At 38.3% G+C, this 12,763-nt stretch overlaps 1 pseudogene; it reads right to left on the bottom strand.

The window, feature by feature from the left end:
- The window catches only part of LOC132098534 (dynein axonemal heavy chain 2-like), a 61,968-nt pseudogene that overhangs the window by 20,389 nt on the left and 28,816 nt on the right, over positions 1-12,763 (bottom strand).

The raw sequence follows: 12,763 nt of genomic DNA, 5'->3' as shown, positions 1-12,763 counted from the left end.
GCATAAATAATCTTAAAAATAAATAAATAAATAAATATAATATTACAAATTGGTAATTGGTATAGTGAATATGTGTTCCCTATTCTAAAGTGTTAACAAAAAATCTTATCGACCTCAAACTTAATGTAGTAATACATAGAATTTTTGTTCTCTGGAGCTATTTTTATTCTAAGCTGCAGAACTCATCATTATTTTAGTATGCCAGTCTTTTATGCTAGGAAATATTCTTAACAAATCTAAAATGACCTATTATTCATTCATTATTACACATTCTTTGATTCAACTCTAATTACAGCTCTATTATTTTAGAAATAGTCCTCCTGGAGACCCTTTCCAAAGTTTCTACTGTTGGTCCAATCATTCAATGCACTAAAGTTTTTAATTTTTTATTTTATATATATATATATATATATTTTTTTTTTTTTCATTTGCCAATACAACAGTGATTTTATTTATAGTTTAATAAATGCATAATAAAACTATCAAAAATGTAGAAATTGTAAGGTTAAAAAATATTTCAAGATATATTCTTGCATACTTGCTTAAGTGCTATCTTATCACACTTTTGCTTCTCTAAATTTTACAGTAAAAACAATTATTAAATTATTATTTTTATTATTTTAAGTCAAAGTTTACTGTATTACTAATACTAGAAGTGTTTCTTATCACCTGTTTGGACATATTGATGGTGAGCATCGCCCATGAGACTGAGTCCAGGATCTCCAGGACACTGAAGTCTTTCCTGTCCCCACAGGACCTGTCAGGAACACAGGGTGCTGAGCAGACACCAGAGCCTTGACCAGGTTATGATAGCACATCGTGTCCACAGTGGGGACCACAATCTTATAGAACGAAGCGCTGCAGAGAGACAGATGATAATTAAAAAGAAGCCAGCAAGAAAGCCAAAAAAGTAGGGCGGCTTTAAAAAGAGGACAAAATGAGGAGAAAAAGTAGAATACTGAGCTAGAGAGAGAGAAAGAAAGAACAAAAATTGGTGGGAGGAAATAGAGTTGAGAGAGCAGAATAAATGAGAATACCGAAGAGGAAAAGGAGGTGAAAAGTCCTGATTGAAAGACTGAAAATTGAAAGATGTAGCGAGACATTTCAAATGAACATAGGGATAAAAAAATGAGTCAGGTAAGAAAAAAAAACCCAAAATGGAAAAATGGACAGCCGACAAAGAGGCAGCAAAGAGAGCCAAGAGGACAAAGGACAATGAAGGGGAAAGAGTTGGACTGACATGACAAATGAGAGCAGAGAGACGAAGAAGGATGAAAAAGATGAGAAATATGAATAGATGGGGAATTCAGAAGTCTGGGAGGGAGCCAGGCGAGAGCCCTTTGACTGAGCCCGCAGGCGGCTGGCAAAGACCCCTGAATAGGGGGAGGATGGAGGCACACAAACACACACACACACACACACACACACATCTCACTTGGAGGTGTAGTGCCAGCCTTTGGGCAGCTTGTCCTCAAATGACGCCTAAATTTTGTTCTTGGTGTCCATGTACTGTAGTATTCGTAGATGGTGTCCTGAGGTTCAATACAAGGTGATCATTTCTCCAGTTATATATTTGTTTCTGTAGGCAAAAAGGCTTAAACATTTGTTCTACAGTAGATGCAGAGCATCAGTACTTTTCGTGTAACATTAGCATGTGAGCATGTGTGTGCATACATTTACATTAATTACATATAAATGTTACCTATTTGACACTGTATGTGGACTATATTGTGGCCCCCAAAAGTATTTGGATACTTGACAACATGAAACCCCTTCACATTTCTTTAAAAAATAAAACAAGAATGGTTTAATTATAATAAATCTCTAAATAAATAAATGGATCAAAAATCAAAATTCTATGTGGTGACATTAATGGCACAGAAATTACACACTTCCTTTTTAATTGTCCATACACTTTTTATGCCGCTAGTATACCTTGTTAGGGAAAGTTCCCTCTATTTCCTGCAGGAAGTTATCAATCTTCTTGCCTCCATCCTCATTTACAGAGGCGCACAGAGACCATATGATACTGAAGCTGAACCAGAGCTCCACCACACGGCCAAAGTTTTCAGAGTCTGCTGGGCTCACCTGTCCAGACACTCAAGTCAAGTCAAGTCACCTTTATATCGCGCTTTAAACAATACATTGCGTCAAAGCAACTGAACAACATTCATTAGGAAAACAGTGTTAATAATGCAAAATGATAGTTAAAGGCAGTTCATCATTGAATTCAGTGATGTCATCTCTGTTCAGTTAAATAGTGTCTGTGCATTTATTTGCAATCAAGTCAACGATATCGCTGTAGATGAAGTGACCCCAACTAAGCAAGCCAGAGGCGACAGCGGCAAGGAACCGAAACTCCATCGGTGACAGAATGGAGAAAAAAACGTTGTGAGAAACCAGGCTCAGTTGGGGGGCCAGTTCTCCTCTGACCAGACGAAACCAGTAGTTCAATTCCAGGCTGCAGCAAAGTCAGATTGTGCAGAAGAATCATCTGTTTCCTGTGGTCTTGTCCTGGTGGTCCTCTGAGACAAGGTCTTTACAGGGGATCTGTATCTGGGGCTCTAGTTGTCCTGGTCTCCGCTGTCTTTCAGGGCAGTAGAGGTCCTTTCTAGGTGCTGATTCACCATCTGGTCTGGATACGTACTGGATCCGGGTGACTGCAGTGGCCCTCTGATCTGGATACAGACTGGATCTGGTGGCTACGGTGACCTCGGAATAAGAGAGAAACAGACTAATATTAGCGTAGAAGCCATTCTTCTAATGATGTAGCAAGTTAATTAATGCAGCCTAAAAATCCTTTACTGGATTTGGATATTAAAAGCATATTAGTATGTTATGTGTAAGCCAGGTTAAAGAGATGGGTCTTTAGTCTAGATTTAAACTGCAAGAGTGTGTCTGCCTCCCGAACAATGTTAGGTAGGTTATTCCAGAGTTTAGGCGCCAAATAGGAAAAGGATCTGCCGCCCGCAGTTGATTTTGATATTCTAGGTATTGTCAAATTGCCTGAATTTTGAGAACGTAGCGGATGTAGAGGATTATAATGTAAAAGGAGCTCATTCAAATACTGAGGTGCTAAACCATTCAGGGCTTTATAAGTAATAAGCAATATTTTAAAATCTATACGATGTTTGATAGGGAGCCAGTGCAGTGTTGACAGGACTGGGCTAATATGGTCATACTTCCTGGTTCTAGTAAGAACTCTTGCTGCTGCATTTTGGACTAGCTGTAGTTTGTTTACTAAGCGTGCAGAACAACCACCCAATAAAGCATTACAATAATCTAACCTTGAGGTCATAAATGCATGAATTAACATTTCTGCATTTGACATTGAGAGCATAGGCCGTAATTTAGATATATTTTTGAGCTGGAAAAATGCAGTTTTTAGGTCCTATAATTAACACCTCTGATTTTTCAGAATTTAGCAGTAAGAAATTACTCGTCATCCAGTTTTTTATATCGACTATGCATTCCATTAGTTTTTCAAATTGGTGTGTTTCACAGGGCCACGAAGAAATATAGAGCTGAGTATCATCAGCATAACAGTGAAAGCTAACACCATGTTTCCTGATGATATCTCCCAAGGGTAACATATAAAGCGTGAAGAGTAGCGCTAGTACTGAGCCTTGAGGTACTCCATACTGCACTTGTGATCGATATGATACATCTTCATTCACTGCTACGAACTGATGGCAGTCATATAAGTACGATTTAAGCCATGCTATTGCACTTCCATTAATGCCAACAAAGGTTTCAAGTCTATGCAAAAGAATGTTGTGGTCAATTGTGTCAAACGCAGCACTAAGATCCAATAAAACTAATAGAGAGATACACCCACGATCAGATGATAAGAGCAGATCATTTGTAACTCTAAGGAGAGCAGTCTCAGTACTATGATACGGTCTAAATCCTGACTGGAAATCCTCACATATACCATTTTTCTCTAAGAAGGAATATAATTGTGAGAATAGCACCTTTTCTAGTATCTTGGACAGAAAAGGGAGATTCGAGATTGGTCTATAATTAACTAGTTCTTTGGGGTCAAGTTGTGGTTTTTTGATGAGAGGCCTAATAACAATCAGTCTGAAGGTTTTGGGGACATATCCTAATGACAATGAGGAATTAATAATAGTCAGAAGAGGATCTATGACTTCTGGAAGCACCTCTTTTAGGAGCTTAGATGGTATAGGGTCTAACATACATGTTGTTGGTTTAGATGATTTAACCAGTTTATACAATTCTTCCTCTCCTATAGTAGAGAATGAGTGGAACCGTTCCTCAGGGGGTCTATAGTGCACTGTCTGATGCGATACTGTAGCTGACGGCTGAATGGTTGCAATTTTATCTCTAATAGTATCGAATTTAGAAGTAAAGTAGTTCATAAAGTCATAACTGCTGTGGTGTTGGGAAATGTCAACACTTGATGAGGCTTTATTTTTCGTTAATTTAGCCACTGTATTGAATAAATACCTGGGGTTATGTTTGTTTTCTTCTAAAAGAGAAGAAAAGTAATCGGATCTAGCAGTTTTGAATGCTTTTCTGTAGGATAGGTTACTTTCCCGCCAAGCAATACGAAATACCTCTAGTTTTGTTTTCCTCCAGCAGCGCTCCATTTTTCGGGCTGCTCTCTTTAGGGTGTGAGTATGCTCATTATACCATGATGTCAAACTGTTTTCCTTAACCTTCCTTAAGCGTAAAGGAGCAACTGTAAAAAAAAATTAAAGTGCTAGAAAAGAGAGAGTCCATAGTTTCTGTTACATCATCAAGTTGTTCTGAGGTTTTGGATATGTTAAGGAATTTGGATACATCAGGAAGATAACTTAAAAAGCAGTCTTTTGTGGTAGAAGTGATGGTTCTTCCATACTTGTAACAAGAAGTAGAATTTACAATTTTGGATATATGAAGTTTGCACAAAACTAAATAATGATCTGAGATATCATCACTTGGCTGCATAATTTCAACACTATCAACATCAATTCCATGTGACAGTATTAAATCTAGAGTATGATTTCGACAATGAGTAGGTCCTGAAACGTGTTGTCTAATGTGTTGTCTAACCCCAATAGAGTTCAGAATGTCTATAAATGCTGATCCCAGTGCATCTTTTTCATTATGAACATGGATATTAAAATCACCAACTATTAAAACTTCATTTGCAGCCAGAACTAACTCGGATGTAATATCACCAAACTCTTTAATAAAGTCTGTATGGTGGCCTGGTGGCCTGTATACAGTAGCCAGTACAAACATAACAGGGGATTTATGATTAACATTTGTTTCTCTGGACAATGTTATATTAAGCACCATTACTTCATTAACCTCTGAGAAATCCTGAAAACGTTGTTATAAATTGAAGCAACACCTCCCCCTTTGCCTTTTAGATGCGGCTCACGTTTTTTGTATTTTCTAGTTCGGGGAACAGACACAGTCTCTATAGTGTGATATCTAGGTGAAAGAGTTTCTGTGTGCTGAGAATTAGCTGACCTCTGTGACGTGAGGCAGCTAGCAGACGGTCGGTTTAGCCAGTCTGTCTGCTTCCTGACCTGGGCCCCAGTTAGTCAAGTATAAACACTAAGGCCCAATCACAATTCTACCCCTTAGCCCTTTCCCTTTCCCCTACCCCTCCGTTTCGCGTGTTCAAGTGAAGGGAAGAGATGCGTGTATTCACGTCTGTTCATTTATCTTTTTAGAGTGAGTTTACTTAAAAACAGCGATTGTATCCTCTCGTCACTGGAAAATATAATGTAGCGATTCAATATTTAAACTGTATTTAATAAAAGTCGTGGGGCAGCGTTGACAAGTTTATTTTCTCCTGGATGTGTGAGCTGCGCGATTTCTAATATGTGTATGTGTGTCAGTAAGCAGCTCATTAATACAGAACGATAATGGAAGGCTCTAATGCACACCAGCACACTTGTGTGTATTGTAAGAGCTAGACGACGAACGCTGATGACGTGTGACGTCATGGTAGTGGTGTCCCAATCCTTAGGGGAATATCTTTCCCCTACCCCTTGACACTCTGTTTTAAGGGACAAGGGGAAGGGGTAGGCGGAGGGGTAGGGGTATAAAATAGAATTGGGATTGGGCCTAAGACTATTTGCCATATTTCTAGAGAGAAGAGTGGCGCCAACCCAGGAGGGATGAAGACCATCTCTTTTCAACAGGTCAGGTCTGCCCCAAAAGCTCGTCCAATTGTCTATGAAACTTATGTTATTCTGTGGGCACCACTTAGACATCCAGCCATTGAGCGATGACAATCTGCTATGCATCTCGTCACCAAGGTAAGCAGGGAGGTTACCATAGCATATTACAGTGTCTGACATCGTGCTTGCAAATTCACACACCTCTTTAATGTTATTTTTAGTGATCTCCGACTGGCGAAGTCGAACATCATTAGCGCCGACATGAATAACAATCTTACTGTATTTACGTTTAGCATTAGCCAGCACTTTTAAATTTGCCAAGATGTCAGGCGCTCTGGCTCCCAGTAAACATTTGACTATGGTGGCTGGTGTCTCTATATTCACTTTCCGTACAATAGAATCACCAATAACTAGAGCACTTTCATCAGGTTTCTCAGTGTGTGCATCACTGAGTGGGGAGAACCTGTTTAATTTTTTGATCGGAACAGAAGAGCGGTGTTTTGGCCCATGACTACGCTGACTCACTGTCACCCAGTTGCCCTGCTGCAGGGGCTCTGTTGCCGGAACTGAACAATGTACAGGAATCCCTGAGCTAGACGCATCCAAAGCCATATCTAGAGCCCTAACATTCTTACTGTCCTCAATTAAAGTTTGGATGCGTGTCTCTAATTCTGAAATCTTCTCTGTCAGCCTAACTATTTCCCTGCATTTATCACATGTGAATCCCTCATCTGCGACAGAGATAGATAAACTGTACATGTGGCAAGAGGTGCAAATAACAATAGCAGGAGAAGCCATTACTCACAGTGCTTGATGAAATATTGGTTGTTTGATGAACTTGTGAAAAACTGAGAATAACAGCAGACCAAACTGAGAATAACAGCAGACAGTCAGAATTACAGTATTACACTTTTGTAAATTAGCTACAGTAAAGCTAAATAGTATGTTTAATTGAGTTTATTTTTCAAATTAAGCCAGTCACTGCAAGATTGGAAAACAAATGTTTAACTGTGACCATACACCCCAAATATAAACAAAAGCATGCCTTTAAAGGACTAGTTTAACCATAAAACAATCACCCTATTGTTATTCTAAATATTATGAGCAACACACTGGTTTCCAGGTAATTACAACTGGAGATGTAAAGCTTCAAAAAGGTACCAAAAGCACCATAAACGTCTGTTTCTTATATTACATGGCTTCAGAAGACTTGGAATATAGCACATGAATGAATGTATGGACCACTTTTATTAAACTTTTATTTATCATTTTAAAACTCCATGAACAAAGGTCATTTATATGGTCCATCTACAGTTGCGGTATTGGCTGTACACATCAATGAAGTGAAAGTGTTTGGAGAGGCCAGTGAGTCGTAGAGCCTACAGAGTTGTGCCACTCCATTCAGTCCAGTGAAGGGCACCAGCTCCTTACAGTGAGTCTTCTTAAAAGTGAGGTTCTTGCCTTTGTAGAGGTCAAACAGCTGTCTGAGATGATCAATTTTAACCTGAGATTGAAAGAGAGAGAGATGAAGCACTTTGCCAAACATATAACACAATGCCTAACACTGCGGTTCCAAACCTTCTGTCATTTTTCCATCCAGGACTAAACGTAAGGCTTTCAGGGCAAGTCAGAGTAGTCGTTATAAACCATACCACAATGACACACAGTAGCAGAAGACGCCACAGCTAGATCCTCCACTTCAAACAATAATGAGACCTGCACCACACTCTCTCATTAATGGTAGAACCCAACCAAATAAGCAAAGAACTGTCACTTAGCTGAAAAGTGAACCTCATGAACCTGTCAAGAACCTGACAGCCTCTTATTTTACACTAACACAAAATAAATAAATAAGAAATTATATTTTGCATATATGAGATAAAAATCTATTAGATGGTGTCAAAGCTCATGTTTTTCAGCAGCCATTACATTCCATTGACACCATTTCAGTGTCAAATGAACCTCCAGAAATCATTCTAATATGGCATATATTTGAAATAGAAATATCTTTGTTTTAATTAATCAATCTAACATGTCCTTGCAGAATAAAAAAGTATTTGCAAATAAAAATTCTTACTTTCAGAAGGTAAGAATTCAAACTTTTATTATGCCGTAGGCATTTCTTCATGAGATTTACCCAGTAACTGATGAAAAGGGCATAAGTGAAGGAAATTATAAACAGTTCTGTGTAGTACCCTGATGGGTTAGTGAGGTAAAGTGCACAGTATCAGGCACAGAATCAGAAGTGAAATAACCCTGGGGCGGCATTAGAGGTTTCAGTGTGTGTCGAGTATTGTCCAGCACTGGTGCTTGTTCGGGCATGGAGAATCTCTCTCCGCTTATGAGTGTGAGGACTTCGTTGTCATCCATTACTGAGTTCATGCTCTCGATCCACAGTGTGTCCACCGGCCCGTCAAACACAATCCACTTCTCATCAGGCTTCTCATCTGAGCTCGCGCACACAGAGAGGAAGTGTTAGCACTCCCACACACACACACACACACACACACACACACACACACACACACACACACACACACACACACACACACACACACACACACACACACACACACACAGAATGAATGAATGTGAATTTCCTAATACACCCTGGATCTCTTTGTCTCTCTATTTTTCATTTTCCCTTACTCTTCTTCTCTCTGTCAGTCCCATTTCCCTACTTTGGTTTCACAGACAGCAGAGAGACTTGCAGGCAATTGTGGTGAAGCCTCTAATTGATCATTTATATTTTCCTGTCCCTTTATCAGCCCATGTGAGTCTCATTTACTGAACTCAAAACAATAAAACACAAACACGTCACACAGCCCATCTGTCTTATACACACACATACAAACACGCCCTGTCTGGAAGCAGCAGGCCTACCGGCTGCCTGGGTAAGCGAATAACACCAGACCTGTCACACACAGCTACAGGAAGTGTCACATCTCCTCTGGGCCATCTTTCCTCTCTGAGCAGGGAGGAGAAGACACAGGCAACAGATACAAGCTGTACTGAGCCACTGCAAACTGTGCACTTACATTCAAAATGATATCAGAATGGCATTCACATACACATATCACACAACAGCTTAAAAGGATAGTTCACCCAAAAATGTAAATACTGTCATCATTTACTCACCTACATGTTTTTTGAAACCTAAGAGCTTTGTTCATCTTTGAAAAATAAATAAAGATTTAATTTATAATAACCTGAGAGATTACTGGAACCTGCATGCATTTCTTTCTAGAAACCAAAAGAAGATATATATTATTTACTTTTTGGGTGAACTTTAAACTTTTTCCCTGTAAGACTCCTATTTATACCAGTCACTGGAACAGAAGAAAGAAACAGAGGAAGCCCCTGAAAAAGCCCCATTCAGAGTCATCAATCGTCTTCTTGGTCAACATGGCCACAGAGTTCAGAAATGAGAGAAAACTGTCTGTGTGATGTAAAGATTTTAGTGTATACAGACAAAAGGGCTCAACAAATTAGGTTAAAAGTATGGGGAAAAAGTTGGCACAAACTAAAGGAGAATTTTATTGCAGGGGAAGCAAGACAAAAAAGAGAGTTTTAAGCAAAATTAAATAAACAAACAGCCTGAGGTGTTCAAATCAGCTATTCAGATCAGAATCCATTAGATCTCTGTATTACCGTGCAAGAGCTTCAAGACAAAATGACTGAATTAAAAAGCAAATGCACTAGAGCTAAAAGTACTAATTCCAGTCTGCTCTCCAAAAGCCATGCAATATGGCTCTTGAAGGGGGAATGCATTTATCCATAACAATGACTAAAGCATTTGTGTGGGAGGTATCTAGGAAAGGCTGTTTTGTAGTAATCAATACCAGACTCTTAGAACTCCTCAAAAAGCACATCTCCTTAATAGAGGTAAAATTGACTTTTTAATACCAAAACTGCAGCACATTTGATCATGCTTCTAACAATGATTGGAATAAATGTCAAACAAAAATTACAAGATTTTTGCCATAACTTTTTTAAAAGACTTCCATTCTATCAGCTATTTGACATCAAAACTTATGACATTATTGCATAACTATCTGGAATCCTGACCAATCGATTGTGTCACTTTAAAGTCAAGTCATTTTGTATAATAGCCATTAAACTGGATTGTCCATTGGCCCAGCCAATTTCTGACATAGCTGCACTCGATATTTCAACTCAAATCTATATTTCATGTCCATTCATTCATCTGGTAACGCAAGATTTGACCACCTGACCAAAGATTTATTTTACAGTAATGTCCAGCTGAATGTACATTATATTATAGTTTTAATTAAGTGTTCAAGGTGGTAAATCACAATAAATTATTGTTCACGAAAGCATGAACTAATTGAAAATATTTTAATAAAATTACAGCTATAAAATAAAAAATATCCCAGCAGCATAGAGGGCAGCTGCTTGGTATTTTCCAACCAGGTTCATCAGTAACTAGAGTTTTTGGTATCACTCAATATGGCTCAGGCCTGGTTCTGATTCAGGATCACAGTAAAAATTGGACCTGCTAGAACAAAACGTGGATTAAAAACATATACGTGCATGAAAACTTATTAATATCCAATTATATCACACATTCATCAAAGTACAGTTAGACATGAAAGTCAGGTCCACCGCCAACATCAAACCTGCTGTGAAATAATTGAGAAGAATGGCTCACAGGGCCCACTGTGTCATAAAAAGACAATGTCCTGTTGAGGTTTCAATTAAAATATTAGAATAAGTGATTGAGGTCATTGCTTTTTTATGGCAGTGAGGTGTGTGGTCCACCAAATGGGAAAAACACCCAACTGAGACCTTGCTTGGTGAAAAAAAGTACATTGAACTCCAGAAGTAATGCATGCACTGTATAATTAGGCTAATATCCGTTAACTACTAGGACACAAAACAGGCAATTAAATTCTGGAACCACTTAGAACTTGTGGTCTCCAAACACAAAATCCTGTAAATTCAAGAGTTGAGCAAAGAAAACAAAACAAGCCCCTTTCTATTGAGGTTCAAGAACAGAATAATCCTTTGATTAGACTAAACCACACTAGAACACAACTTATATGCGATTAAAATAAACATATTGGAAGACCTACACAAATGCAAAGTTATCTGTCCCAGAAATGTAGCCTACACCTGTCTTCTGTGAAAAATGGGAATCAAGTTCAAGTTTCAAGTTTTTATTTATTTATATAGCACATTTAAAAACAGCAAACAGGGCTGACCAAAGTGCTGAACAATACACAAGATACAAAGCAAGGACATAACCACACATTTCTGACAAAAGCTCACAATGTATAAAAAGCTAAAGAAAAGAAGTAGGTTTTAAGATAGTATTTAAAAACAGTTAGAGATTGAGCCGCTCTGATGTAAAATGGAAGGCTGTTCCACAGCCTAGGGCCAGCAATCGCAAAGGCTCTGTCTCCCCTATTCTTTAACCGTGATCTGGGGACAGACAAAAGTTTCTGGTCACCAGACCTCAGATTTCGTGTGGGATTATGTGGACAGAGAAGCTCGGACAAATAGCTTGGTGCCAGATTATTTACGGATTTAAAAACAAAGATAAGAATTTTAAATTCAATTCTAAAATGCACTGGTAGCCAATGCAGGAATCATCTTGACAAGGTCCACACTCAGCAAACAACCCAGCAACGGGAAGAAGTATACTGAAAACATGGCAAATAAACAAAGAACAAGATAAATGGTTGTTCTTTTATCACAAACCAAACAAAAAGGAGTCAGAGCTGTATTTCACCATGACAATGCACAAAGTTCAATGAAAACTGCAAATATCACAATTTAACAACTAAAACTCTTCCCAATAATCAGCAGAAGAAAAAAAAATGCAGGGGAGAGGCATAGGGATTAAAGGGATAGTTCACCCAAAAAGTAAAATTACCCCATGATTTACTCACCCTCATACTAGGTGTATATGATATTCTTCTTTCAGATGTACCGTAAATGCTAGTCTCGCAAGAACCAAGTTTTATTTACAGCAAAGGAAAACCAGTCTCCTCTTGGCTTACATTGAAATCCTCCAACATTTTTCTTTACAAATTCACATTGTGTACTTCTAATTTGTGACTGGTGTTTTGTTTTGCTCTCTCCACTGTGCTTCCGCGTTCGACTCATCTCACTGGAGTTTACGCTACAACTATGTTATCTGCTGGAACACCACTCTCTCGTGAATGCACATATGACAGTTAGTGGAAGCTAGAGATTAGGGTTCATGAAGTTTTAAATGTGGATATTTTTCTTACACAAATGCAATGTGCCCTCTGAGCAATGTGGAGTACTTTTTATGATGAATAGATGCACTCTATTGGGCTTCAAAATCTCAACCCCCATTCACTGCCATTATAAAGCTTGGAAGAGCCAATACATTTTTAATATAATTCTGAAATAAAGTCATATACACCTAGGATGGCTTGAGGGTGAGTAAATCATGGGGTGATTTGAACTTTTATGGGAACTATCCCATTAATTAATTTGTTTAAAATATTTTTCCAATGAAAATATTACTCCGTAATAAATACTTCTGTTCTAATTGTTTTTATATAAGCAATAATGTACTCAAGGCTGTGCTGTATTATTCACAATTTAACACAGTCTGTTGTACT

This window comes from Carassius carassius, chromosome 2 (genome assembly GCF_963082965.1).
Source record: "Carassius carassius chromosome 2, fCarCar2.1, whole genome shotgun sequence".
Classification (NCBI taxonomy): Eukaryota; Metazoa; Chordata; class Actinopteri; order Cypriniformes; family Cyprinidae; genus Carassius; species Carassius carassius.
This window is presented reverse-complemented; position numbering and strand designations above follow the sequence as displayed.